Below are 27,036 nucleotides of genomic sequence, written 5' to 3'. Positions count from 1 at the left end.
CTAAAAATTGACAATAATTAAGAAATAATTATTAACAAAATAATATGAACTAAAACACAATTTTACTGGAATTAAAATCATTTACTTTTTCTAAAGAATGGGCCAGAGAGCTTGAACTGCATCTAGGACATTTTGTTTGATTGTGGCTGACCTACTTCGATTTCAGGCATTATATATGGTCCTTTACCCATAGTAATGATGCCTGAATGCAGAACTAGCAGTAAGACATGGTCCAAATAAGAAAAGTGAATAAATAACATTTTCTATTTGCTTTGTTTTGGGAAGTCCAATTATTTCTTACTTGGATCACTATAACCCAAAGTACTTACTCAAGAGAAGCATGGAAAGGCCCAGTTAAAATTTTACTCATAGTAAGAATCCCTTTCTCATCCAAATCAATATGCTGGAAAATTTTTTTAATTCCTTACATTTCCTTAACTTTTCATTGCAATCGTGTTCTTTCTACTGCTCTCTCTTAATCCTACTTTTGCTGTTAAAATATAGGGTTTTTGTTATATTCACCATATAAGAATACCTTTCTTTTAATGCACACCAAATGGAAATTAAAAAACGTAAGAGAAAAAGAGTAGAACCTTCAAGTTAACAGTATATGTTTAATAAAGCTAGACTTTGGAGTGACAACAATCATTCGTTATTTGTAGTGAGTGACTGTGATTTTTAATTGTGATCTACATTGAGAGCAGGGAGAGGGGCTCCTCCAAGAGCAACTGGCTAGGATGCAGTGATTAATAGGACAGTTAGAGGGAGACAGAGTGCCTTCTTTGTGTCCCATAAAAGCTGAACAGTTGTCTGAGCTCCAGAAAACCGCATACTCAGCATCTCGATGAGATACAGTGCTAGGTAACTCAGCTCCTCTGTGTGCCCTCAAAGATCAATCAGGAGAAGCAGCATACCAGCTATGACTCCAGGCCGCTGGATGGGATGCAGCACACAGTAACTCAGCTCCTCTGTGTGCCCTGAAAGATTAATCAGGACAAGCAGAGGACTGAGTGATGACGCCTGGCAGCTGAATGGGATGCGGCAGTAAGAGGGGGCAGATCACTCATTTCTGAAATTGGAGTACGTGTCAACATGCTATATACAGGCATATAAGATAACCCCTGACTTTTAAGACATTTTTCATGGGTTAAAAAGTCATCTTATACACTGGAAAATACAGTACTCCTGGTTCTACACTCAGGAATTACTCCCTTTGGTGTTCAAGGGACCATATGGGATACCAGAGATTGAACCTGTGTGGGCTGTATCAAATAAAAAATGCCTTAGCTGCTGTATTATAATTCTGTATTATTAATTATAAAGTCCCTGCATTGTTAGAAAGTTTTATATAATAATTTTATGTCTTCTTAGTTTAGAAATAAGAATATTCATAGATTTATGTTTGCTTGTTTTGTGGCCACATCCAGTAGTGTAAGGGGTTATTCCTGGCTCTGCACTCATAAAATGCCCCTGGCAGGCTTGGGGACCATATGAGATGCCAGGAATTGAATCCAGGACTGTCAAATGGCCTACTGCTGTGTTATCACTCTGGCCCTAGAATTTAATTACTAAGTTTTGCAAGATTTTTATTGAAAAATCAAGCGTACTTAGTTAAGATGAAGTAGAAATAACTCAAAGAGATATATTAGGAATGTTATCATAATTTAGGATATATTTTAGAATATAAAAATACTGTTTTAAATCATTATCATTCATCAGTTCTTTGAAATAGTCTGAAAGAAATATGCTAATTTTTCTGAAATTATAATCTGTCATTTCTTCTTGCCAGTCCTGAAGTGCTAACTATATTTTGTATTCAACATAATTAATGCTTAGAATTAGTTTTGTTTGATGGTCTTGAAGATGGTCCTTTATAATTTAGGTCAGCAAGAGGGTATGTCAGTGTACTAGATTAGTAGAATCTAATTTCTGTTTTCTGCTTAGCAGTTGCAAGATTAGAAAACTCTGTGCAATATTTTAATTCACTGATATTGAAGTAGATTTAATATTACTTAATTTACATCAGATAACAAGAAACAAAAAATAAATTTTCCCACTAAATGATCTTGCTATCCTTATGAATTTTGACTTGTTTTTGATGTATGACATGAAAGATCAGAAAAACTTGGATTTCTGAGTGAAGTTTTTAAAATATACCGGAAAATGTTTTTCTCTTAGGTATTTTTAATGTTGTCTCATTAGACAGCAGTTAATTTTTGAAATAGTGACTTTCTTTTACTCTTACTGAGAATATTTTTAATGAGCTGTAGAGGGAAGAGACAAAATAATGAAATTATCTGTAGAGATATTATATATGGGATTATTTCTCAATGTACTCATTAGTGCTCTGATTTCATATAGTTTATTTTTCTAATTTCACTCTGAAATGATTTTATTATTTTATTTATATTCTGTGGTTCTTGCAAGAGAAACCATTATATCTAAACGTTACACTTACTGCAGCAAACAGTTCTTGCATTGAAAATGTATGAATTAATTCTTTATACTTCTTAATTATACATTAATAGAATCATAAAAGAAGAAATGTTGTTGTTTTTGAAGTCTTAATTTCTCAGAAAAATTTAATTTTCTAACTTTCTTCAAAATGGCTTGGTGTGGGGCCAGAGAGATAGCATGGAGGTAAGGCATTTGCCTTTCATGAAGAAGGTCATTGGCTCTAAGCCTGACATCCATATGGTCGTGAGCCTGCTAAGAGTGAGTTCTTAGCTTGGAACCAGGAATAACACCTGAGCGGTGCCGGGTGTGACCCAAAAACCAAAACAAACAAACAAACAAAAAAATACACAAAATGGCTTGGTGTGAACCAAAGAAGATCAAATGGCTAGATAATTATTTTAGTTGTACAATTCAACAATTTAAACTTTCATATAATTTCACAATTATTACTCTTATCCAGAATTATGCAATTATTATTTCTATATGGTTTATCGGAGTATTTTTATTACCTCAAACATATTATTTTAGATTGTAGTCATTTCTTTCTATCTTCAAGACTTATTGATTCACTATTTTGGTTATTCTTGGGTTTTTTTTTTTTTTTTGCTTATATTTAATTTTTAGTGAATTTGTTAATCTTACAGTTTTTCACTGAAAAAGCATGCCTGAGAATTCAAAGAAAGGAGTGGTACAATGGACAGCCTCATCCACTCATCATACAATATGTCAAAAATCAATTCCATGTGTATTTTGGTAATTTCATATCAATTTATTTTTCAAAAACATAATCCTCTCTCAACAAAATTTTACTAGAAAATAAAGTGGCATAATTTCTGGGTAAATATATAGCTCAAGGTTTGACAGATTACTTATTAAGATTTTTGGTTTTCAAATAAAACCATTAGTTTAAATAACATCCCTCATGGTTCTTTTTTCTTTTTTCTTTTGCTAATTAACAAGTCTCTCATTGACTGGTTCAGCTAGCTCTTCACCCACGTCAGTCAGAAGACATTCTATCTACCAACTCACTACCAGTAGAATTTCCAGAAAACTGTTGGCAGGTCACACCAGGAATTGTTGTGACCCTCCCAGGAGTTCCATTTTTGTAGTAATACTTTAATAAAGACACAACACCTTTAGGAGAAAGCTCATTTCAGTATAATTTTACTCATTCTTTTTTTTAATTTTGGATCACACCGAAAAGCTCTCAGTGGTTAGTCCAGGCTCTGCACTCAGAAATCCTTCCTGGCAGGCTCAGGGGACCCTATGGGATGCCAGAAACTGAACCCATGTCTGCCTTATGCAAGGCAAATGTCCTACCTGCAGTGCTATAGCTCCGACCCCTATATCTGGAATTCTTTTTTTTTTAATTAATAACTTTTATTTTGACCAAAGTGGATTACAAGTCATTCACAGTAGTATTTAAGTACATAGTGACATTGAATTAGGGGCATTCCCACCACCAAAGTTGTCCTCCCTCCACCCTTGTTCATAGCATGCATCTCATATTGCCCGGGCTACTAGTATAAGTGGTCCCTCTGTGTCTAGCTTGTTGTAGATTGGGTATCGATTCTGTTGTAGTTGGCTTTGGATTTGGTGTTTAAGTCTGATATATTTTTCACAAAGTGAAAATATTGTTAAAATAATGGAATATACTTGCATTGAGTTTAATTTCATCTTCTATTTTCTTTCTTTTTTTTTTGAGTTTGTGTAACACTAATGTGAATGGGGTTGTTTTTTTTAGATAAATATATGTTTTGCTTTTTTACTAATATCTTTATTTAAACACCTTGATTACAAATATGATTGTTTTGGGTTTCATCATGTAAAGAACACTCCCCTTCACCAGTGCAACATTCCAATCACCAAATCTCCCTCCTCCTCACCCCACTCTCACTTGTACTCTAGACAGGCTTTCTACTTCCCTCATGCATTCACTTTGATATGATAGTTATCAATGTAGTTATTTCTTTAACTGCACTCATCACTCTGTGGTGAGCTTCATGTCATGAGCTGGACTTTCCAGCCTTCCTATATTTTGTGTCTAAGAATTATTTCAAAAATGTCTTTTATTTTTCTTAAAACCCATAGATGAGAGGGACTATTCTATGTCTATCACTCTCCCTCTGACTTATTTTACTCAGCATAATAGATTTCATGTACATCCATATATAGGAAAATTTCATGACTTTATCTCACCTGACAACTGCATAATATTACATTCTGTATATGTACCACATTTTTTTAGGCATTCACCTGTTGAAGGGCATCTTGGTTGTTTTTTGAGTCTGGCTATTGTAAATAGTGGTGCAATGAATATATGTGGGAGGCAGGGATTTTTGCATTGTATTTTTGTGTTCCTAGTGTATATCCCTAGGAATAGTATAGCTGGATTGTATGAGAGCTCAATTTCCATTTTTGGAGGAATATCCATATTGCTTTCTGTTGTATTACATAATTAATGATGGAGCTGGATGGCGATGGATGGTGAAGGATTTCTTTCTGCCACTCCAGGCCACGTGGCTCTGCAACCCCATTTAGCCAGCGGGTTCCAGGCCCAGGTAATCGGCGTAATCACTCACTCACAGGCAGGCGTCAGGAAGCAACAACTTTATTCATGCCCTATCCACCACATGTGTGTGGCCTACTCATAACCTTTCAAGCATTCAGCCATTCTTGGCTAGCCCTGCGTCTTAACTCACTTCAGCCATCTTCAGGGCCAAAGGAAACGGCCAAAAGGGGCAGAATCCCCTGGCTCAGAGGTTTATCTATTCTTTCCAAGATCCCTCCCAAGAACCTCCCAGGAATGGGCCGGGTCTTGCAGGTAGGGTTACACCTACTATCCGGTTCCCAAGACCCCTCCCAGAAATGGGTGGGTCTTGGGTACACTACACTTTCCATAATGGTTGAACTAGAGAACATTCCCTCCAAAGTGAATAAGAGTTCCTTTCTCTCTACATCCCTGCTATCACTGCTTGTTCTCATTCGTTGTGATGTGTGCTAATCTCTGTGGTGTGAGATGGTACCTTATAGTTGTTTTGATTTGCATCTCCCTGATGAAGAGCATTTTTTATGTGTCTTTTGGCCACTTGTATTTCTTCTTTGAGGAACTGTCTGTTCATTTCTTCTCCCCATTTTTTGATGGGATTAGAATTTTTTCTTGTAAAGTTCTGTCTGTGCCTTGTATATTTTGAATTTTAGCCCATTATCTGATGGGTATTAGGTGAATAGTTTTTCCCACCAAATGGGTGGCTTTTGTATCCTAGGCACTATTTCCTTTGAGGTGAAGAAGCTTCTCAGCTTAATATAGTCCCATCTGTTTATCTCTGCTTCGACTTGTTTGGAGAGTGCAGTTTCCTCTTTGAAGATGTCTTTAGTCTCTATGTCATGGAGTGTGCTACCTACATGTTGTTCTATATATCTTATGGTTTCAGGTATGATATCAAGGTCTTTAATCCATTTGGATTTTACATTTGTACATGAGGTTAGCATAGGGTCTGAGTTAGCTTTTTTCAAGTGGCTAAAAAGTTGTGCCAACACCACTTGTTGAAGAGGCTTTTCTTGCTCCATTTGAGATTTCTTGCTCCTTTATCAAAAATTAAGTGATTGTATATCTGGGGACTATTTTCTGAGTACTCAAGCCTATTTCACTGATCTGAGGATCTGTCTTTATTCCAAAACCATGCTGTTTTGATAACTATTGCTTTGTAATACAATTTAGAGTTGGGGAAAGTAACATCTCCATATTACTTTCCCCAGGATTGCTTTAGCTATTCGAGGTGTCTTTTGTTCCAAATGAATTTCAGAAGTGTTTGATTCACTTCTTTGAATAATGTCATGGGTATCTTTAGAGATATCACCTCAAATCTGTACAATGCTTTGAGAAGTATTGCCATTTTAATGATGTTAATCCTGCCAATCCATGAGCAGGGTGTGTGTTTCCATTTACACGTGTCCTCTCTTATTTCTTGGAGCAGGGTTTTATAGTTTTCTTTGTATAGGTCCTTCACATCTTTGTTCAAGTTGACTCCAAGATATTTGAGTTTGTGTGACACTAATGTGAATGGGTTGTTTTCTTAATGTCCATTTCTTCCCTATCATTATTGGTGTATAAAAAGGCCGTTGATTTCTGTGTGTTAATTTTGGATATTTCCACATTGCTATATGAATCTATTGTTTCTAGAATCTATTGTTTATTTTCTACATAGAATCTATTGTTTCTAATGTTTCTTGAAGCTTTTGGCAGAGTCTTTAGGGTTTTCTACATAGAGTATCATGTCATTTGCAAACAGTGAGAGATTGTCTTCTTTCTTTCCTACCTGGATTCCCTTGATAACTTTTTCTTGCCTAATCGTTACAGCAAGTACTTCCAGTATTATGATGAATAGGAATGCTGAGAGAGAGGACAGTCTTGTCTTGTACAAGAATTTAGAGGGAAGGCTTTTACTTTTTCTCCATTGAGGACAATTATTGCCAGTGTCTTGTGGTATGTGGCCTTAACTATATTGGGAAAGGTTTCTTTCATTCCCATCGTCCTGAGAATTTGTATCAAGAATGGATGTCGGACCTTATTAAATGCTTTCTTTGCATCTATTGAATTGTCTATTGAATCGTCTATTGTACTTCACATCTAATTTCAGAGCTTTGTGGTCAGTGAAGGTAGCCTGCAAAATTCAAAATCTTTTGAATTGTTTCTTGGGTTTCCACTTTATTGATTTCTGCTCTAAGCTTTGTTATTTCCTTCTGTCTACCTATTTTTGGTTCCTTTTGTTGATCATATTCTAATTTTATAAGCTGCATTTAATTGATATGATCGTTTGATATTTATTTTTCTTGTTGTTGATGTTGTGTATTATGTTGATAGATTTTCACATGTTAAACCATCCTTGCATTCCTGGGTTGAAACCTACTTGATCATAGTGAATGATCTTGATGAGGCATCAGATCCTATTTGCCAGGATTTTGTTGAGGATCTTTGCATCTGTGTTCATCAAGGATATTGGTCTATACTTTTCCTTTTTGGCAGCATCTCTGACTGTTGTGGTATCAAGGTGATGTTGTCTTCACAAAAAATCTATTTGGAAATGTTCCAGTTTTTCAATTTAATGAAATAGCCTGGCCAGTATTGGTAGTAGTTCCTCTTGAAAGCTTTGAAAGAATTCATTAATAAATCCACCTGGGCCTGGGCTTTTTTTTGGACAGACTTTTAATTACTTTTAATCAGTAATTAGTTTTTAACTAGTTTTAATTAATTTAAATCTTAATTACTTAATTAAAACTTTTTAATTGTTCTAATTTCCTCAATAGTGATGGGAGTGTTTAGATATGCTACATTCTCCTTATTCAACCGTGGAATATTTTGAGTCCAAGAATTTATCCATTTCTTCCAGGCATCATGTTTGTTGGCATATAGTATCTCAAGTAGTCTCTGATAACCCTTTGAATCTCTGCAATATCTGTAGTGATCCTCCCTTTTATTTTCTAATATGGTTTATCAAGTTTCTCTTTGTGAATTTTGCCAATGATATAGCAATCTTGTTTATTTTTTCAAAGAACAAATTTCTGCTTCCATTGATCTTTTGAATAGTTTCTTGGGTTTCCATGTCATTGATTTCTGCTCTAAGCTTTGTTATTTCTTTTTGTCTACCTATTTTTGGTTTCTTTGTTGATCATATTCTAATTTAATAAGCTGCATTATTAAACTATTCAAGTATGTCCCTTCTTCCTTCCTGATGTTTGCTTGCAAAGCTATAAATTTTGGTCTCAGTATTTCTTTTGCTGTCCCATAGATTCCAATAGTTTGTGTCTTCATTGTCATTTGTTTCCAGGAAAGTTATAATTTCCTCTTTGATTTTATCTTGGACCCACTGTTTGTTTAGCAGTAAGTTGTTTAATTTCCTGTTGTTATAGTTTTTCTTCTGTGTCCCTTTGTACTTCACATCTAATTTCAGAGCTTTGTGGTCAGTGAAGGTAGCCTGCAAAATTTCTATCCTCTTGATTTTATGGAGGTATATTTTATGTGCCAGCATGTGGTCTATCCTGGAGAATGATCCATGTACATTGGAGAAGAATGTGTATCCATGTTTCTGGGGGATGAAGTGTCATATATATATATATATATATATATATATATATATATATATATATATATATATATATATATATATATATATATATATGGACTCTCTTCTTCCATTTCTCTTTTCAGAGCTAGTATGTTTTTGTTGGGTTTCAGTCTGGTTGACCTATCAAGTGTTGACAGGGTCCTGTTGAAGTCTCCCATAAATATTGTGTTATTCTTGATGTCCTCTTTTAAAATTTTCAATAATTGTATTAGATATTTTGCTGGTCTTTCATTGTGTATGTATATGTTTAGTAGTGCAATTTCTTCCTGTTACACATATCCTTTGATTAGTACAAATTGTCCATCTTGTCCTATACAACTTTTCCGAGTCTAAAGTTTGTGTCTTCTGATATAAATATGGCCACCCCAGCTTTTTTTTTTTTTTTGGTTTTTGGGCCACACCCGCAGTGCTCAGGGGTTACTCCTGGCTGTCTGCTCAGAAATAGCTCCTGGCAGGCACGGGGGACCATATGGGACACCGGGATTCGAACCAACCACCTTTGGTCCTGGATCGCCTGCTTGCAAGGCAAACACAGCTGTGCTATCTCTCCGGGCCCACACCCCAGCTTTTTTAAGGGTGATGTTTGCTTGATGATTTTCTTCCAGCCTTTGATTTTGAGTCTATGTTTGTTCTGACTATTTAGGTGTGTTTCTTGTAGGCAGCAGAAGGTTGGATTCATCTTTTTGATCCATTTAGCCACTCTGTGTCTCTTAACTGGTGCATTTAGTCCATTGTCATTGAGGGAAATGATTGCCTTGGGTTTTAATGTCATCTTTGTGTATAAGTTTGGTGTGTCTGTTGGTCTGTCTTTTCTTAAAGTAGACATTTCAGATTTTTCCTTTAAGGCTGGTTTTGCATCTGTAAGTTTCTGAGCTGTTGCTCATCAGTGACATTATGTTTCCTTCCTTTAAACCTGATGTGAATTGGGCTGGGTGCAGTATTCTAGGTGAAGCCTCCATTTCATTCAGTCTTGTCACAATATCCCACCACTCTCTTCTGGTCTTGAGAGTTTTTTGTAACATGTCTGCTATAAGTCTTATGGATGGTCCTTTGAATGTAATTTCTCCTTTTGATCTTGCTGCTTTTATTATTCTATATCTGTCTGTGTAACTAGGATGTGTCTTGGGGTGTTTTTCTTTGGGTCTCTTTTAGCTGGTACTCTTCGGGCATGCAGGATTTGATTGCATGCAGTCTTTAGCTCTGTGATGAGTTTCTCTGTGATAATGTCCTTAACTATTTATTCTTCACATGGATTTTCTTCCTGGGTCTCTAGGACTCCAATGATTCTTATGTTGTTACTGTTGAGTTTATCAAAGACTTCTATTTTCATCTGTTCACATTCTTTGAGTACCTTTTCCATTATCTGATCATTTGCCTCTTTTCCAGTCTCTTCTTCTCTATGGATTTGTTCTGCATTTCATCTTCCAGTTCACTGATTCTGTCCTCAGCTGATGTTACCATGTTGTAGAGGCTTTCCATTGAGGTTTACAGTTCAGCTACTGTGTTTTTCAGATCTGTTATTTCAGTTTGGTGTTTTCTGATTTCTGTATTTGTGTTGTGTTCAACTAGAGCTATGTTTTCTTTGATTTCCATGAGGATCTTCCATATTTATATTCTAAACTCCTTATCTGAGAGATTAATCAGATGTTGGTATTTTTTGGCTCATCACAACTATCATCTTCATTCTCTGTGTCTGGTCTTTGCCTGCAAGGTTTCCCCATTGTTACACTTGTAGTGTGATTTTTTTCTGTGTGTTATGGTGGGGGTCATTAGTTTGAAAGAGCATGTGGCCTTGAAGCAAAGTGGAGCGACTGTGCTCTTCTGGATCCTCTAGGAGACAGTTTTTCTTGTGTCCTTCTTGGCCTTTCAGGAGAGCTTCAGGAGAGAGAAAAGAAAAGAAACATCAAAGTCAACAGGTTCCCTTGGTCTCTCTCAGTCACTAGTCTCACAGCAGGGCCATACCCCTCCTACCTGCCTTCACAGACAAAGGTGTCCCCTCTCTGCCTTGTGTCTCTGTTAGCCAGTTTTTACTCACTCAGTCTTTCTTGGGCTTTCGTTTTGAGTGGTCCAGGAGACAGTTTTTTTCTGGACCCTTCTTGGCCCTTTCCAAAGAACTTCAGGAGCAGAAGAGAAGAGAAGCACACAAAGCCGACAGGTTCCCTTAGTCTAGACTAGTTGTCAATCTCACAGCAGGGCCAGACCCCTTCCACCTTGATCTTCTATTTTCTAACATGTAAGCTTGAGTACTAATTTGAATAATTAGTAGAGGTAAATTTTACAACTTAGCTTGCTGAGTTGCAATCCTATAAAATGCAATATGCTGTGCATTTTTTGATAAATTCAACATTTATTTAATTTTCCTTTTCTTTGACCCATGAGTATTTATAAATGTTTAACTTCTGATGGAATGTGCATTTCTTAAAATTATGTTTGTTGCTATTTTTATTCTATAGAGAAAGAACATACACAACTGTTATTCTTTTAAATATACTGAGTTTATTTTATGGACTAATATATAGTTCACTTTAGAATATGTTCTAACTTTAACAAATATGTATATATGCCAAGGCTTTTCCTTTCCATGTTCCCCATATTTTGGTGGGCCTATGCAAACAATATTTGCCACTCTAACACCGTTTTTACTGTGCTCCTTTGACTCTAAACCTTAAAAAAACACTTAAACTTTTTTTTATTTATTTATTTTTTAATATAATTTTTATTTTGATCATAGTGTCTTACATATTGTTGACAATAACATTTTAGGTACATATTTACATAAAATCAGGGGGGATTCCCATCACCAAATTGTCCTTCCTACACCTCCGTTTTTGTCCTACCTCCCATTTCCTCTTCCCTCACCCCCAGGGCGGCTAGAATATGTAGTCCCCTCTGTATCCAACCCACTACTTAGTAGTCTTGCACCTGTTTGGTCTTGATGCCTCCCTTATCTCCCTCTCTAACTGTAGGCAGGACTAGCTAGTTCAAGTTGCATGATTTTGCCTGAAAAAGAGAAGATAAATAAACTGGGGTAAGAGTCTAATACTCCAAAAATGGATGGAATCCTTCTAGAGGCTCTCATCATCGATTTGGGAGATGAAGGAGAAAAAGAAGGTGAAACACTCCACCAGTACCAAAAAAAGTGTCAATTATCCAGTGAGGACTCCAGCTATATCGATAAGCACCACAAAAAAAACAGACGAAAAACAAAACAAAACAAAAAAACAAACAAAAACAAACAAACAAACCAAAAACACGCCATGGTCTTGAAATAAGAAACATGGCATAGCACATAACAAAAGAAGAGAAAAGAAGAGAAAAAAATAAGTATAATTGGGGACCACGATTTCAGTAGTCACACCCAAACAGAGAAATCGACCAAAATAGATAGGTAAATAAAAATAATAATAACAATAATAAATGAAGGGAAAAAATATATATAAAATAACCAAGGTTTTGTGGTTTTTGTATTTTTGTTTTTTCCCCTCCTGCCCTGGCACTGTAAATATTGTGGTCATTCGAAAAGGAATTCACTTGGCCTAAGAAATATGGGGTTTCTCCGTCCTTGGAGTATACTGTCATGGGATCAGCTCTAGACTTTGCTCAGGATCATTTATTCTCCCGGTGGTGTTTTTTGGGTGTGTGGAAGACTTCTGCTCTGTCCAGGGTGATACAATCAGAGCTCTGTGTGAAAAACACTTAAACTTTTGATGTTAACTTAAACTAATATGCATGTACATGAAAATGTAAAAAAATACTATGCCTTCAATGTTTAAGGAGTCACATAAATTTCATGGCTTTAGATTGCTTTGTGTACTGCTAAGAAATGTCATAATGTACCACAATCTGGGGACTTGTGGACGAAGTAATTGTACATGGTTCTGTTTTATTTTTCTTAATGTTCTTTGACTGTAAACCCAAAATTTAGGCATCAGCAAGGGGATTTCATCTGAGAACTCTGTTTATGGGTGATTGTCCTTCCACTGTAACTTTACCTTGTTCTCTTTCTCTGCATCATTGGGGCCGGAGATATTGCACAGCGGTGTTTGCCCTGCAAGCAGCCGATGCAGGACCTAAGATGGTTGGTTCGAATCCCAGTGTCCCATATGGCCCCTCGTGCCTGCCAGGAGCTATTTCTGAGCAGATAGCCAGGAGCAACCCCTGAGCACAGCCGGGCGTGGCCCAAAAATTAAAAATAAATAAATCAAATAAAAACAAAAAACAAATATGTATATTGCTGTTTTTAGGTATCAAAGTTTCTTGGGTTGGGGAAGCACACTCTGTGGTGCTCAGGAGTTTTTCCTGGTTCTGCACTCAGAAATCACTCCTAGCATGCTCAGGGGACTGAACCAAATGGATGCCGAGGATTTAACCCAAGCCTGTCCTGGTCCCTCTGTGTGCAAGGCAAATGCACTACCACTGTTCTATTGCTTGTGGTTTTTATTTGTTTGTTTTGTTTTGTTTATGGGGGGGCCACACTCTGTGACACTCAGGGGTTATTCCTGGCTACATGCTCAGAAATCGCTCCTGGTTTGGGGAACAATATGGAACTCGGAATTGAACCACCGTCTGTCCTAGGTCAGATGCATGCAAGGCAAACACCTTACTGCTGCACTACTGCTCTGGCCCCAATCGCTCATGTTTTGATACTGAATGATTCTAATTCAGACATAAAATTTCATTAAGTACTCTTTCAATCTCGAACATATATTCTAATTATTTATGCCTTGCTCATCCTTATTATTTCCAATTCCATTCCAAGATCCTAACAGTTCTAATCTGAACATCTACATCTATCTCCCCACTGCTTTCCCTGACTTTAATTCTTTTTTCTGAGATTCATTTTCAACTAAAACTAATAGTTACTTTTCAAATTTATAAGTGAGTTCACTTTCTCTGTATGAATGTGTGATATAGACATAGATTTTTTTTTACAAATAACCTTACCTGAATATATATCACAACTATTTCTTTCATTCAACAATAAATTAGATTTTTTTTATCAAGTTTAGGTTCAAATTAGATACATATGAAGTTACAGGTAGACATCTGACATTTCTTTATTTTTTATTAATTGATTTATATAACTAGTTACAAAAAATGTTCAAGCTTGTTGAAGATTAAAGAGGGCTAATGCATTATAACTTTCTCTTTACCAACATATTTCTTAGAAAATGGAGGTTATTAATATGTCAAACCTGAGGAAAAAAAGTATCGTATGACATACCACATTACTAGGAATGGAATTCATCATTGCATCAAAATTATAGAAAAACATGGGGCCGGAGAGGTGGCACAAGTGGTAGGGCATTTTCCTTGCATCCACTAACCTAGTATGGACCAAGGTTCAAGCCCCTGGTGATCCATATGGTCCCTCAAGCCAGGAGCGATTTCTTAGCACATAACCAGGAATAACCCCTGAGTGTCACCAGGTGTGGCCCAAAAAGCAAAGAAAAAATATTATAGAAAATTATGTATAATGCATATATATGTAATATACAAAAATATAATGTAAATTTACTGAAATTATTTATGCTCTAGCTAATTATCTATCTTGGAATGTGTAAATGGATTTTCAAGGAATTTGTGTTGCTGTTTTTGGTATTCTAAAAATGTGAAGTGTTCTTGTAAACCAGAGGCTATAGAGTTAAAACTGCTAGAAATTATTGGCTATATATCTGAAGCAAATCAAACCTGCTTCTGAAGACAATAAAGAGACTGGTACACATATACACACAATTACAGGATTACTAATAATATAAGACCAAGGAACTCAAGGGTAGTTTATGGGCAAAGCACATACATATATGTGGCCACATAAGTTTGATCCCTGGGACCACACAATGCATAATATTTACTTTTCAATGGCACTGATGACACAGTGACACACAGAAAAAAGTCTGCTACAATAAAAGTTTGATCTCTAGTGCACTACATCTAAATTTCTGATCCCTGGTATCCCTGCAACTAAAGTGTTTGAGCACCGGAGTCAGATCTGCAACTAATGTGTAGAATTTTCTCAGGGTGTGCATAAACAGCACAAAAACAGTTTGACCATGGAGAACACAGAAGACAAGTGTCATATATAATCTATTATTACTACAATTAATATTCTATTATGTAGTTGTTAATTGGGACCATAGTATTTCTTATCTGTTCTCATCACACACAAAAAAGGCAAATAAGTGAGTTGATGAATGTGCTAAATCACATTCCATTTTATGTGTCATATCACCTATTGTACATCTTCAGAACATAGAATTTTTTGTATATACCTTAGTAAAGTAAAAATATATGAAGTTCTCACCCGACATTATGAAAATAAGTAGATATTATTAACATTCTTCTAACTTTTTTACTTCATATACTCCCATATTACCATCGTATTGTTTCTTAAGTTTGCCTTAAGATCATTAAAGGTCTTTTAGTCCGCCCCCCTTTTTGGGAGGCGCACCTGGCAGTTTTCAGGGGACTCTATGTGGTGCTGAAGATTGAATATGGATTGGCTGTATGCGAGGCAAATGACCTACACACTTTACTATTGCTCTGCCCATTTACCTATTTTATTCTGTTCTTAGGCCTTGCATGGCTAGCTCTTTCTGTTATTCATGTTTGTGCTCAAATGTCAGCTAAATAATACCATAACCACCCAACTTAAAGGAAATCCTTCAGTCACTTATTATCCCATTTTATTGTGTTCATTGAACCAATAATTTTTCAAAATAACATTGCTCATTAATGGCTTTCCTGTGCATTCTTTGTGATTCTCCATCTCTCATATGAGTCACAGCTGAATGACATTGAGAATGTTTTGTTTCCCTTCCCTGCTTTATAATAACAATCTAGAACTGTCTTATATTTACAGGCTCTTTGTTAGTATTTGTTGAATAAAATCATACACTTTCTATTATTCTTGAAGATGCTTCCAAGAAACTTTGAGGGAATAATTCAAATCCTGGATGAGTGATAGCAATTTATAATCAGGGAACTCTGATTAATAGGCTACCTTAGGCTTCCCTATTAGGGTTTTATATTAAGTGTGTGATTGTTTGCATAATATATGCCAAACTATTTTTTCAAAGTGTCCAAACTCTTCCACATCTCCATCAGCAATATATGGGTGAGTCAGCGCCTCTGCTTTCTATTTTACATAGAATTAAAATATCGGTCATTTTGGTATGTTTCCAGAAAATTAAGAAGGATAAGAAATGTTAGAAGTCATTGTGTGACAACAATGAACAATTTGTAAACACAATGTTTAAATAAAGCATTTAATGAAAAAAAGAAAGTAAGAAATGTCAGAAGTATACCTATAAATCCATCCTGTACCTATTTGTAACTTGAACTTGATAAAAATATAATTCACTGTTGAATGAAAGGAATAGTTGTGATTTCTATTTCAGATAAAGCTGTTACTTGTAAAAATGTACGTGAATATCATATTAACCTTTAACACCTTTGCATAAACTTCACATCTATCACCAATGGAAGCAGAACCCAATCAAGCCTGAACTTCTTATTCATCTGAGTGCTAAAATTATTCAGTGATTAGGGTAAAATTTATGATATACAGTTAGCAGCAACCTAGGAATGAAAATTTTGCAATCTTAAACACATTTTTACTAATCAGAATATTTTTAATCAGATTAATGTAATTTTACACATGTTTACTAATCAGAAGGGCAAACTTTAAGGTGCCTAATAATTTAAAAGTAAATCTATTATGTACCGAGTCTAACACTGAATTACAGGATGGGGGTTCTAAAACTGTAGAAAAACATGAAGAGAAATTAGTATTTACATACATATTCATGTGTACAGCATTACATATGCTATGCTGCATAGTGTATTTTTAGGATACAAAATGCTTGTCCTCTTCAATTAGAAAATGTTTTCTCAAAGTCAGAGATGCTGATCATAAAAGATCACGAGAGTCATTTACCATGAGAAGGAAATTGTCCTGTGACAGAGATCGAAAACTATTCAATGTCCATCTCATGTGGCTGCAGTCACTTTGGAATGCAATAAGGCTGAGCTGTGTTGCTCTGCGTGAGGCTCATTCTTGAAGCTGCTTGAAATAACTTGACTGAACAGATGTAGGCACTTCAAGTCATTTAAAACATATCTCTCAGGAAGAGAAGAGTGAACGAGAAACATTGTTACTTGCTGCCCTGATCTGGGGGCTTGGGAGGATCATCCTTGACCCAGTGCATCTTCTCGAAGCTAGATTTAGTTAACACAGAATGAAAAGCTGCTAAGTATTTTAAAGGCAAGGAGATAAGAGTTAAAAAACAGAAAGCTGGGACTGGGAAATAGTGCAGATCCATAACTTTAATTGGCCTCCTGAGTTAGTCAGGTGTAGACCTGGAGAGCACCCAACATTGCCTAGATGGCTTTGATCCTGAGTATTGCTTGGGAGACCCTCCTCTAATTCTCTCTCTTCCTTAGCCGAAACTAAAACCAAACCAACAAACAAACAGAAAAAAGCGAACCAAAGAAACTTTGGCATATAGAGATATGTTTGGTGAATGCCTGCAACCCCTATCTTCTAAAGATAGGTCATTTCAGACAGTTTTCTGGAGTCATAATTGTTTTCCAGTTGCTTACTTTCTTGTTTATGTTATGTACTTAGTATACAGTATATATGTCCAATTCTGCCAGAAAGACTCTGGGAATGGATGAAGGACCATCTATAATCCCACATCTGTAATTTCCACAGTCACAGGTGTGAAGGTTCAAAAAAATCATGTGTTCCACCCTCTAGTAATTGCAACCTTAAGAAATCCCAAAAGTAACGGAGTCACATAGAGAGGATTATTGATAAACATTAAGTTCTAGAATAACTGAATGTTTTGACAGCTCCATAAGATACTTGGTATGAATTAAGGTTCTTTTATTTTGTTTGACAGGGCATCCCATGCAGTGCTTAGGAGGCTTACACTGTGCAGTGAGGTGTGGGGCACAGGTGATACGATGTGGCAATAGAGGAAGTGTTGTTGCTGGAGCCTTAATTGCCTGAACAGTTGCACCCGGGGACTGGGGGATAGTGAATGAGTTGCTAGGAATTGTAGTGGGGTCAGCTGCATGCAGGCATGTTCCCTCGCCCCTAAACTATATTATGATAAATGTATTTGGGGGGATTGGGCCACACCTGGTGAAGCTCAGGGGTTACTCCTGGCAATGCGCTCAGAAATTGCTCCTGGCTTGGGGGACCTATATGGGATGCTGGGGAATCGAACCTAGGTTAGTCGCTTGCAAGGCAAATAGCCTACCGCTTGTTCCATCGCTCCTGCCTCTACTTCTTTTGATTGGGAAATGCCACACCCAGTGATATAATTAATAAATGTTAATTGATATTATCATAAAAATTGTTCAAATTTAATGGAAACGACTTTGGGAATATTTTTAATGATAATCCTATTGTGTGGCACATTTTAGTATGTAATAGATTTAGTCTAGCTTTATAAATTAAGTTTAACATCGAAGTCAATGTGGTAGGACTTGGCAATTTCTAAGCATGTTTACAATAAAAATGAATTTAAAATATTTAAAATATTAAAACATTTAAAATATTGCAGAAAAATTCCTCTCTATAAATAATCTTAAGTTTTAAATATTTGTATAGTTCTAAAAAATATATAAAACAATACATTTGAGTGGAGGGGCTTAATGATTTAATTTAACCATCAAACTTCAGCTATTCATGGTGAATTGTTCATATTTTGATACATGACTTTTTATAGCTCTTTATTCAAAAGGCATAAAAATGAAAAGAGCAGCTTTTGTGGTGCCTGTTCTCTTTAGAACTAGTGAATGCAGTGTCCAAAAGGTGTTTAAAAAAAAGCCCTTGGCAGGGTTTTCCTGCCTGAGACCCTACTGTCTGGGGCACAGGGAACTGCAGAAGGAAAAGGCGTGCTAGGTGCTGCTGTCCTGTGGTGTGAACCCTAAAAGGCCAAGCCCAGGTCTGGCTATAGCTGTTTGCTACCTTTTTGAAAATTGGATCCATTACAGGTCCCATAGAGTACATCTTTCCTCATGTGGATTTAGGTTTGCAATATTTCAGTCCCTCTCTCTTTATTTTAGGGGAAAAAAGGAAATGAAATACTTAATGCAGAATGCATTTTGGCATATTTTTAAATACTATGATTTCAAAAATCTGTTATTAAAAATGTGTGTCTATGTGTCTTTTCTGAATTTGAAATCTGTTCACCAAAGAACATTCGCAGGAATTTGAGTCAGAATGACCTAAAAATTTGGCATGTGAGATAAAATTATTTATGTCAGAGTTATTAAGGACTTATAAATGTGACTCTTGAATAAATAAGCATGGCTATTTTTATAAATTCTTACAGACCAGAAAATTCCTCCCCCAACTATGTCAGGCTTAATTTTCTGCTCTATGGAGCACAGCTAGCAGAACAGCAAAGCCCAGTGACATTTTCCACTGTGTGGGTTGCCAACCACTAGAAGCTGTGGCAGTGTTTAGATCTTTAGCAAATAAGCTCACAATTGGTTGAGAAAGGATTATGTAATTCTTTAATTTTGCTTTTTTTGTGGTGTTTATATCACTGTCAGAAAGAATTATAAAGGCCCAACTAGGGACTGTCTGCTAATGCAGCAATTATTAATAACTATCATGTTAACGTGATTCATTTCTGGAGATTATTGTTCTGGTTTTTTTCCCCTAAATATTTATGGATCCTTTTTGAGAATATTAATTTAAATGTGTGTTAAGGCTGTGGAGCTAGTGGTCATTATATCCTAAGAATGTTGTATATTAATTTCTAAGAATCCTGGAGATCATTAATTAGTAACATAATAACATGCTGCTACTTGGACTTCAAAAATGCTTCAGTAATTATATCTAACCTCCAAATTGAAACATTGGAAATGGCAATAAAAAAAAGTTAAATATTGAAGAACTGAAAGTTTTTGCTTACGAAGTAAACTAGAACAAAAGTCAAAATAAGATCCCCACAGTATAAAAAGAGAAATATATTTGTATGTTGTGAAACTAAAATTCTAGGGGAAATATGATTTTCCCAAAGGTCAAATTTTAAATATTTTCCTCTGTCTCAGGAAATAGCAGCCTAACACATAGAAGTAGTTTTGACCAGAAAAGCACTGAGTAAATAAACGTTCTGAATAACAGAAACTTGATAGATTGTAATTGAGATTTTCTTTTTTTTTCCTGATGAAGGTACAGGAATTTAGAAAAACTAGATAGCATACTATCTTAAAGGAAACTACACTGACAAGAGCTGTGGATAATAGTCAATGTTTAGGAATATCATGTATGGGGCCGGGTAGGTGGCGCTGGAGGTAAGGTGTCTGCCTTGCAAGCGCTAGCCAAGGAAGGACCGCAGTTCGATCCCCCAGCGTCCCATATGGTCCCCCCAAGCCAGGGGCGATTTCTGAGCACATAGCCAGGAGTAACCCCTGAGCATCAAACGGATGTGGCCCAAAAACCAAAAAAAAAAAAAGGAATATCATGTATAACATATGACTAATATGTTTTATATATAAATTATAGATTTAGTTATACCTTTCTATCTTTTAAAATAAAATAGGAGCCCTTCAGAAAAGGGACTGGTTTGGGTAGTTATCAGGGCATACTCCTGGGTATGTGCTCAGTCAGGGATCACTCTTGGCAGGCTCAAGTGACCATATGTGGTGCTAGAGATGAACTTCAAAGAGCCCAGGGGTTTAGGGGATAAAATTTTGATTGGCTGAATATAAATTAAGTACCTGCTGTAAAATCATCTCTCTGCCCCCCCCCCAATTTTTAATCCCTGAGGTAACAGTAAACCCTTAGGGTAGTGAGAGGTAGCCAATCTTCCACCCTTCTCCTGCCCATAATGAGGTTTCTATATGGACTTCACTAAGTGTTCCCAACTCATGTAATTATAAGAATATTATAAATTTATAAAAATAACATTTATTAATCATTAAATATTTAAATTTTGCTATTTATGCAACAATTTTATTCCTAGTTTTAAATCAAATACTGGTTGAAATATTTGGGGGGGGGCAATACCCAGTGACTCAGGGGTTACTCCTGAGTCAGAAATCACTTCATGACAGGTTATGGAACCATATGGGATACCAGGAATCAAACCCAGGTATATCCTGAGATGGCTGCATGCAAGGCGAACCCCCTACCACTGTGCTATCTCTTCAGCCTCAAGGATGAGATTATTTTAAAATATGATTCTCATTTGTATTTGTATGATTCTTATCTTCATGATTTCATTCATAGACTCATGTATCTTTTTTTTTTTTTGCAAGAATATCTGGAAGCCATGATGCATTCCTAGAAAGTCATAGATGTGGTTAAATCATGTTGCTATATTTAATTCTTGGTATAAATTTTGATAATCTAGTTGAAATAGAGTGCCCAATTTATATATTATAAATGTACTCATTCATTTGTAGTTAACAAATATCTCTGATAGAGAGGCAGTTCAAGATTGTGTCAATATCCTGTTTTCTCTTATACTTTGGTGCACTAATTTTAGCCTCCACCAAAAATATCTTGTTTCTGTAACTATTACTATTGTAATGCTTGGAAGATGGAGATTTTTCCAATTGTGTCATTAATATGTATTTCTATATGTGAATATTTTTAAATTATTTGTAGTATTCACAGGTAATTTAAGAAGTCTGGGAGACCAATTGGTAAGTCTCAGCCCGCTGTACCATCAGTTCAATGCAAAGCTCTGTGATACTAGGGATACCTGGGCCACCAGAGTAGTGATGGGGCCACTAGGGCAACACTCATGGTTACTTGGCAGACTGTGTGGTGCTGAGAATCTAAACCAAGTCAGGGCACAGATCTTGCATATGTCCTATCGACTGTTCTATCTCCTGGCCTCCCTGAGTATTTAATAATTTAAATCCTACTCTCAGGATTAACTACATAATCCTGATTTATGCATTCAATTACTCCTTTCAGGCTAGGTCTTTTATCCTTTTGACATACCATCAAATTTTGAACACTTGCTGGCTCCATTATATCTTTTCTTGCCACTATCCTTTTGTTCTCTGTCTTGTTCTGTGTCTTGTTCTTTAATAAACCATTTCCCCAAGAATTTTTAGTTCATTTTATTGGACAGATTTTTATAGTAGATCTGGGTACTTTGTGATCATTTATCTTTTATCATTATTTCTGATTTTTCTTTTACTTGATAGTTAGGAAATACATATACACAATATATATTATATATTCATATTCATATGATCTGTTTGATATAATTATGTATGTACATAAGAGTTCATCATAAACATGATTTTTAGTTAATTCTCAAAGTTTCTACAGCCACCTTATTTCTATTTCTTGCAACCCCTCTTTTTCTTTTCTTTATTTATTTTTTGTTTTTTGTTTGTTTGTTTTTGGGTCACACCAGGCTGCACTCAGGATTTATTCCTGGCTCTACACTCAGAAATCGCTCCTGTAAGGCTCAGGGATCATATGGAATGCCAGGATTTGAACCACCGTCCTTCTGCATGCAAGGCAAATGCCCTACCGCCATGCTATCTCTCCGGGCTCACAACCCCTTTTTCTAACATTAGAAATTCTTTGATTATCACCAGTATATTTGACCATTTACTAAATAATAATCGTGGTTTTGCAATTATAATTTTATCTTTATTTAAAATCTATTTACTGTAGTATGTTTTTATATTTCATTTTGTATTTAGCCAGAATATAAAATCAAAGATATAATTGAAACACTTTTTCCCAATTTTATTTAGATTAGGTTTATTGATATCCTTTTTTTTTTTTTTTTTTTGTGGTTTTTGGGTCACACCGGGCAGTGCTCAGGGGTTACTCCTGGCTCCATGCTCAGAAATTGCTCCTGGCAGGCACAGGGGACCATATGGGACGCTGGGATTCGAACCGATGACCTCTTGCATGAAAGGCAAATGCTTTACCTCCATGCTATCTCTCCAGCCCCAAGAGAGTTTCAGGAGTGGGATTCGAACCCACACCTCCAGGAGAGACTGCAGCCTGAACGCAGCACGTTAGACCGCTCAGCCATCCTGGTTTATTGATATCCTTGATTGTGTCTATTTTAAATGCATCTAATCTATTATATTACTATTAATTTAATATTTTTCTCATTACTTTTATTATGTGATATAATATTTGATTAGTTTTAAGTGTTTTATGTTTATTAATATGTTTATAAATAAAAATAATTTCAATGGTTCTTATAGTTTTAATTGATTTAGTCGTCTGATTGCTTTTGCTAATTTTTTCAATACAATAGTGAATAATAATGGAGCTACTTGGCATCCTGCTCTTATTTCTCATATTTTTATTCCTAATCCTTATTCCTCTTACTATGTAGAAATGCTTATTGTTTTTCTATTAAAAATTATACTGGTTTTAGTACTGAAATAAAAATATTTTAAGTTAAAAAGCATTCAGAATTCGGGCCCGGAGAGATAGCACAGTGGTGTTTGCCTTGCAAGCAGCCGATCCAGGACCAAAGGTGGTTGGTTCGAATCCCGGTGTCCCATATGGTCCCCCATGCCTGCCAGGAGCTATTTCTGAGCAGACAGCCAGGAGTAACCCCTGAGCACCCCCAGGTGTGGCCCAAAAACCAGAAGGAAAAAAAAAGGCATTCAGAAGTCATACTTTACAAAGTTTTAGTAATGAGTAAGAATTGAAATTTTAGTAAGGTTTTTTCAGCATCTATGATAATAACTTTGAGAATTTGATCATAATGGATTTCCTAATATAAAACCACCTGGCATTTCTAGAATAGATTCTTGGTTATATATATTATTACTTAATATTTTAATAATATTTATTATTAAAGTGTATTCTGCTGTCAAATAAATATGATCATGCTATATAATAGTATGAGTAAACAAAACACAAATTATGAAAATTTAACATACTGTTGAATGAAAGAGTTGCAAAGAAAAGTTTGTTGTTTTTTTTCTCTAATTCTCAGGACTTAAAACACTACCACTATTCTTTTTTTTTTTTTTTTTTTGGTTTTTGGGTCACACCCGGTGGTGCTCAGGGGTTACTCCTGGCTGTCTGCTCAGAAATAGCTCCTGGCAGGCACGGGGGACCATATGGGACACGGGGATTCCAACCAACCACCTTTGGTCCTGGATCGGCTGCTTGCAAGGCAAACACCGCTGTGCTATCTCTCCGGGCCCACTACCACTATTCTTGGTATTTGAAGTTGTGTGTGGATTTTTCCACACTAAGAAATTCACTTATTTCCTATATATCGGTTTAACTCAGTCTGACATGAGTATGCCATTTTAACCCATAGGTTAAGTTCAAAGCACCGGAAGACTCCCTTTTCCCACTGCTCAGATGCTGATTGCAAGTGATGGTTATCACGTAGGTTTCTGAGCAACTAGCTATCAGCTGGAGGCTACTATAACCTCGTTCTCAGTTTATATTAACTCACTGGGGTGATTCACAGGGCTTAAGAAAACAGTGTACTTTCTGAAATGCTAGAGTATGACAAAGGCTACTAAACATGCTAATGAATAACCAAGCAAAGGTGATACATAGGGTGAGGCTATGAAAGGTTCCAAGAAAAGAAATTTCCATCTTTATGGAATTTAGGGTGTACGAAGCTTCCCAGCATGTAAATATACTCATTTTGACTAACCTTATTCTTCTGGAACTTAACAAAGATTTTATTACTTAGGCATTATTGGTTAAATCATTGGTCACTTCCAGATGGTACAGGATTAGAGCAGAAAGTTCCAACTTTTCTTTTTTATAGTTTTTCTACTGTGACTTGCAAAAACTACTTCTTTTTAATATAAATATTATGTGCTGCAAAGATTCATATTATTAATCAGAAAGCATTTTTATCTTCTTCACATTGGATATGTGCAGAAGCATTTTAAGAACACAAAATAATTTTTTATAAAATAAGATTATCGGGGCCAGAGAGAGAGCATGGAGATAAGGCGTTTGCCTTTCATGCAGAAGGTCATTGGTTCAAATCCTGGAGTCCCATATGGTCCCCCGAGCCTGCCAGGAGCGATTTCTGAGCTTGGGGCCAGGAGTAACCCATGAGCACTGCCTGGTGTGACCCCAAAACCAAAAATTAATAAATAAATAAAATAAGATTATCTCATTACAATTATTGTTTGGTAATTATTAAGAGTTTTAGGAGTCTTGGGCCCGGAGAGATAGCACAGCGGCGTTTGCCTTGCAAGCAGCCGATCCAGGACCAAAGGTGTTTGGTTTGAATCCCGGTGTCCCATATGGTCCCCCGTGCCTGCCATGAGCTATTTCTGAGCTGACAGCCAGGAGTAACCCCTGAACACCGCCGGGTGTGGCCCAAAAACAAAAACAAAAACAAAAAAAAGAGTTTTAGGAGTCTTGTCCCTGGAGTAAAGAGAACAGTTATCATAAAGGACTGACCAAAAATACACAAAATGTATGACTCCACTTATATAAATTTCAAAAGCAGATCAACCTTATCAGAGGTGTGGTAAATAAATATAATATTTATTCCCATGAGAGTCAGAAGTAAATACAGGGAAGAGGCATAACTTGTACTCTTTTGTTTCTAATCTCGACACCATTTTCAGGGTATGTTAAAAAAATATCACTATGAATGATTTTGTTTCCATATTATATGCATATATAGTATATAACTGAAGTTAAAGAAAATAAAGAAAATTTAAGTAGAATAAGTAGAATTTGAAATGGTTTGAAAAATATTAAAATATCTTAGTTGATATAAAAACTTAAGCAATAACATATTTTGAATAGAAATATTATAAATAGATAACATTTTTCCCAATTCATACATTTCAACTTTTCTAATTGAAGTACTTTGGAAATTTTAGAAATGGTAAATACAATATTTCTATAAGAATAAATATTGGGGCCAGCGAGGTGGCGCTAGAGGTAAGGTGTCTGCCCTGCAAGCGCTAGCCAAGGAAGGACCGTGGTTCGATCCCCCAGCGTCCCATATTGTCCCCTCAAGCCAGGGGCAATTTCTGAGCGCTTAGCCAGGAGTAACCCCTGAGCATCAAACGGGTGTGGCCTGAAAAACCAAAAAAAAAGAATAAATATGATCAATTTTCATAGAAATATGAAAAAAACATTGTTGTTTTGTTGTTGTTGTTGTTGTTTCTTCCGGTTTTTTTTTTTTTGGGTCACACCTGGTGGTGTGTTACTCCTGGCAGGCTTGGAGGCCTATATAAGATGCTGGGATTCAAACCACCATCCATACTGCAATGGCTACATACCAGGCAAATGCTCTATTGTAGTACTATCTCTCTGGCCCTAACTTTGGGGATTATCTTTAGTTTAAATATCCTACTGGATATTTAGCATAATTCAAGACAGCAAGAATTAAAATATAATATAATCAAGAGGGTGAACTTTTAGGTAAAATAGTAATTTCAAACTTGGAATATAAACAAATACATTTAAGAATGGCCTTATGACCAATATATTTCATAATTTAATGCATGGCAATGGTGTAAGACTGATTACTAACTTGAAAGAAAAATATTATACTATCTTTATTCTGTATAGTATGATAATTTACTTGATGTAAATAATATTATATAGAAAAAGATAATATTTTAGTTTGAACTGCTGTAACTAAGTTCCATAAATTGGGTCATTTAGACAGCAGACATTTATTTCTTGTACTTCTAGAGATTGGAAATCTAAGATCAAGGTGCTAATAATTTCAGTTCTGGTGATGCTATTCTTTATGATTTGAAGATAGCTAATTATATTTTTGTTATAACGTCAACTGTGCGTGAGGTAGAGAGGAGCGTATTTTTTCCATATTTTTAAATAAGTACCACTAATCTAATCATTAGGTTTGACTCTTATAACTCTTTGAAGCCTCATTACTTCTTGAAATAGTGCCCAAAGACCATTACATTAAGGATTACAGCTTCAATGTAATCTTTTTAAAATACAATTCAGTCCATAATGAGTATAAATTATTATTATTAGAGGGGAAATAATATTTTACAATTTTACAGAAATGGTATTCTGAGTAAAAGTATTATCAGTAGCCAAATAATTAACTATTGAACTTTAAAATATTTTATTATTTTATAGTCAAATCCAATTTTTGAGAGATTTGGTGTCTGTTAATGTGCCAGTGTTGGGAACATAGCTGAAAATAAAGTGAATGCCACTTTTAATGCTCTTTAGAAATGACACATTAAAATTAAGAATACCCTAGGGTTCCTAAGATGGCCAGAGGAGCTTTCTCAGTTAATCTTAATGCTGTTTCTAAGATCTATATCAGTTAAGTGATGGAACAACATTAAGGGAAAGTTGATAGATTAGGAGGATTACTAGTCTTTTTTGTTGGCTAAACATTTTACCCAAAATTTTAAAGCTGAGAAGTCATTATATTATACATGACTATTAAGGTACATATACTAACGTCAAACATGCATGCAGAAGTGGTTGAAATACAGTTGA

General features: G+C 35.7%; 1 protein-coding gene and 1 non-coding gene across 3 annotated transcripts in view; both read left to right on the top strand.

The window, feature by feature from the left end:
* Positions 1–27,036, top strand: part of DLGAP1 (DLG associated protein 1) — an 882,390-nt gene that overhangs the window by 104,651 nt on the left and 750,703 nt on the right. The gene's annotated exons all lie outside the window — the stretch shown is intronic.
* On the top strand, positions 18,357–18,491 carry LOC126005005 (small nucleolar RNA SNORA13). The gene has a single exon (XR_007494192.1). It is a non-coding gene; the product is annotated as a small nucleolar RNA SNORA13 (small nucleolar RNA).

This window comes from Suncus etruscus, chromosome 3, assembly GCF_024139225.1.
Source record: "Suncus etruscus isolate mSunEtr1 chromosome 3, mSunEtr1.pri.cur, whole genome shotgun sequence".
NCBI classification, from domain to species: domain Eukaryota; kingdom Metazoa; phylum Chordata; class Mammalia; order Eulipotyphla; family Soricidae; genus Suncus; species Suncus etruscus.
The sequence above is the reverse complement of the archived record's forward strand: the minus strand, read 5'-3'. Positions and strand labels throughout refer to the sequence as shown.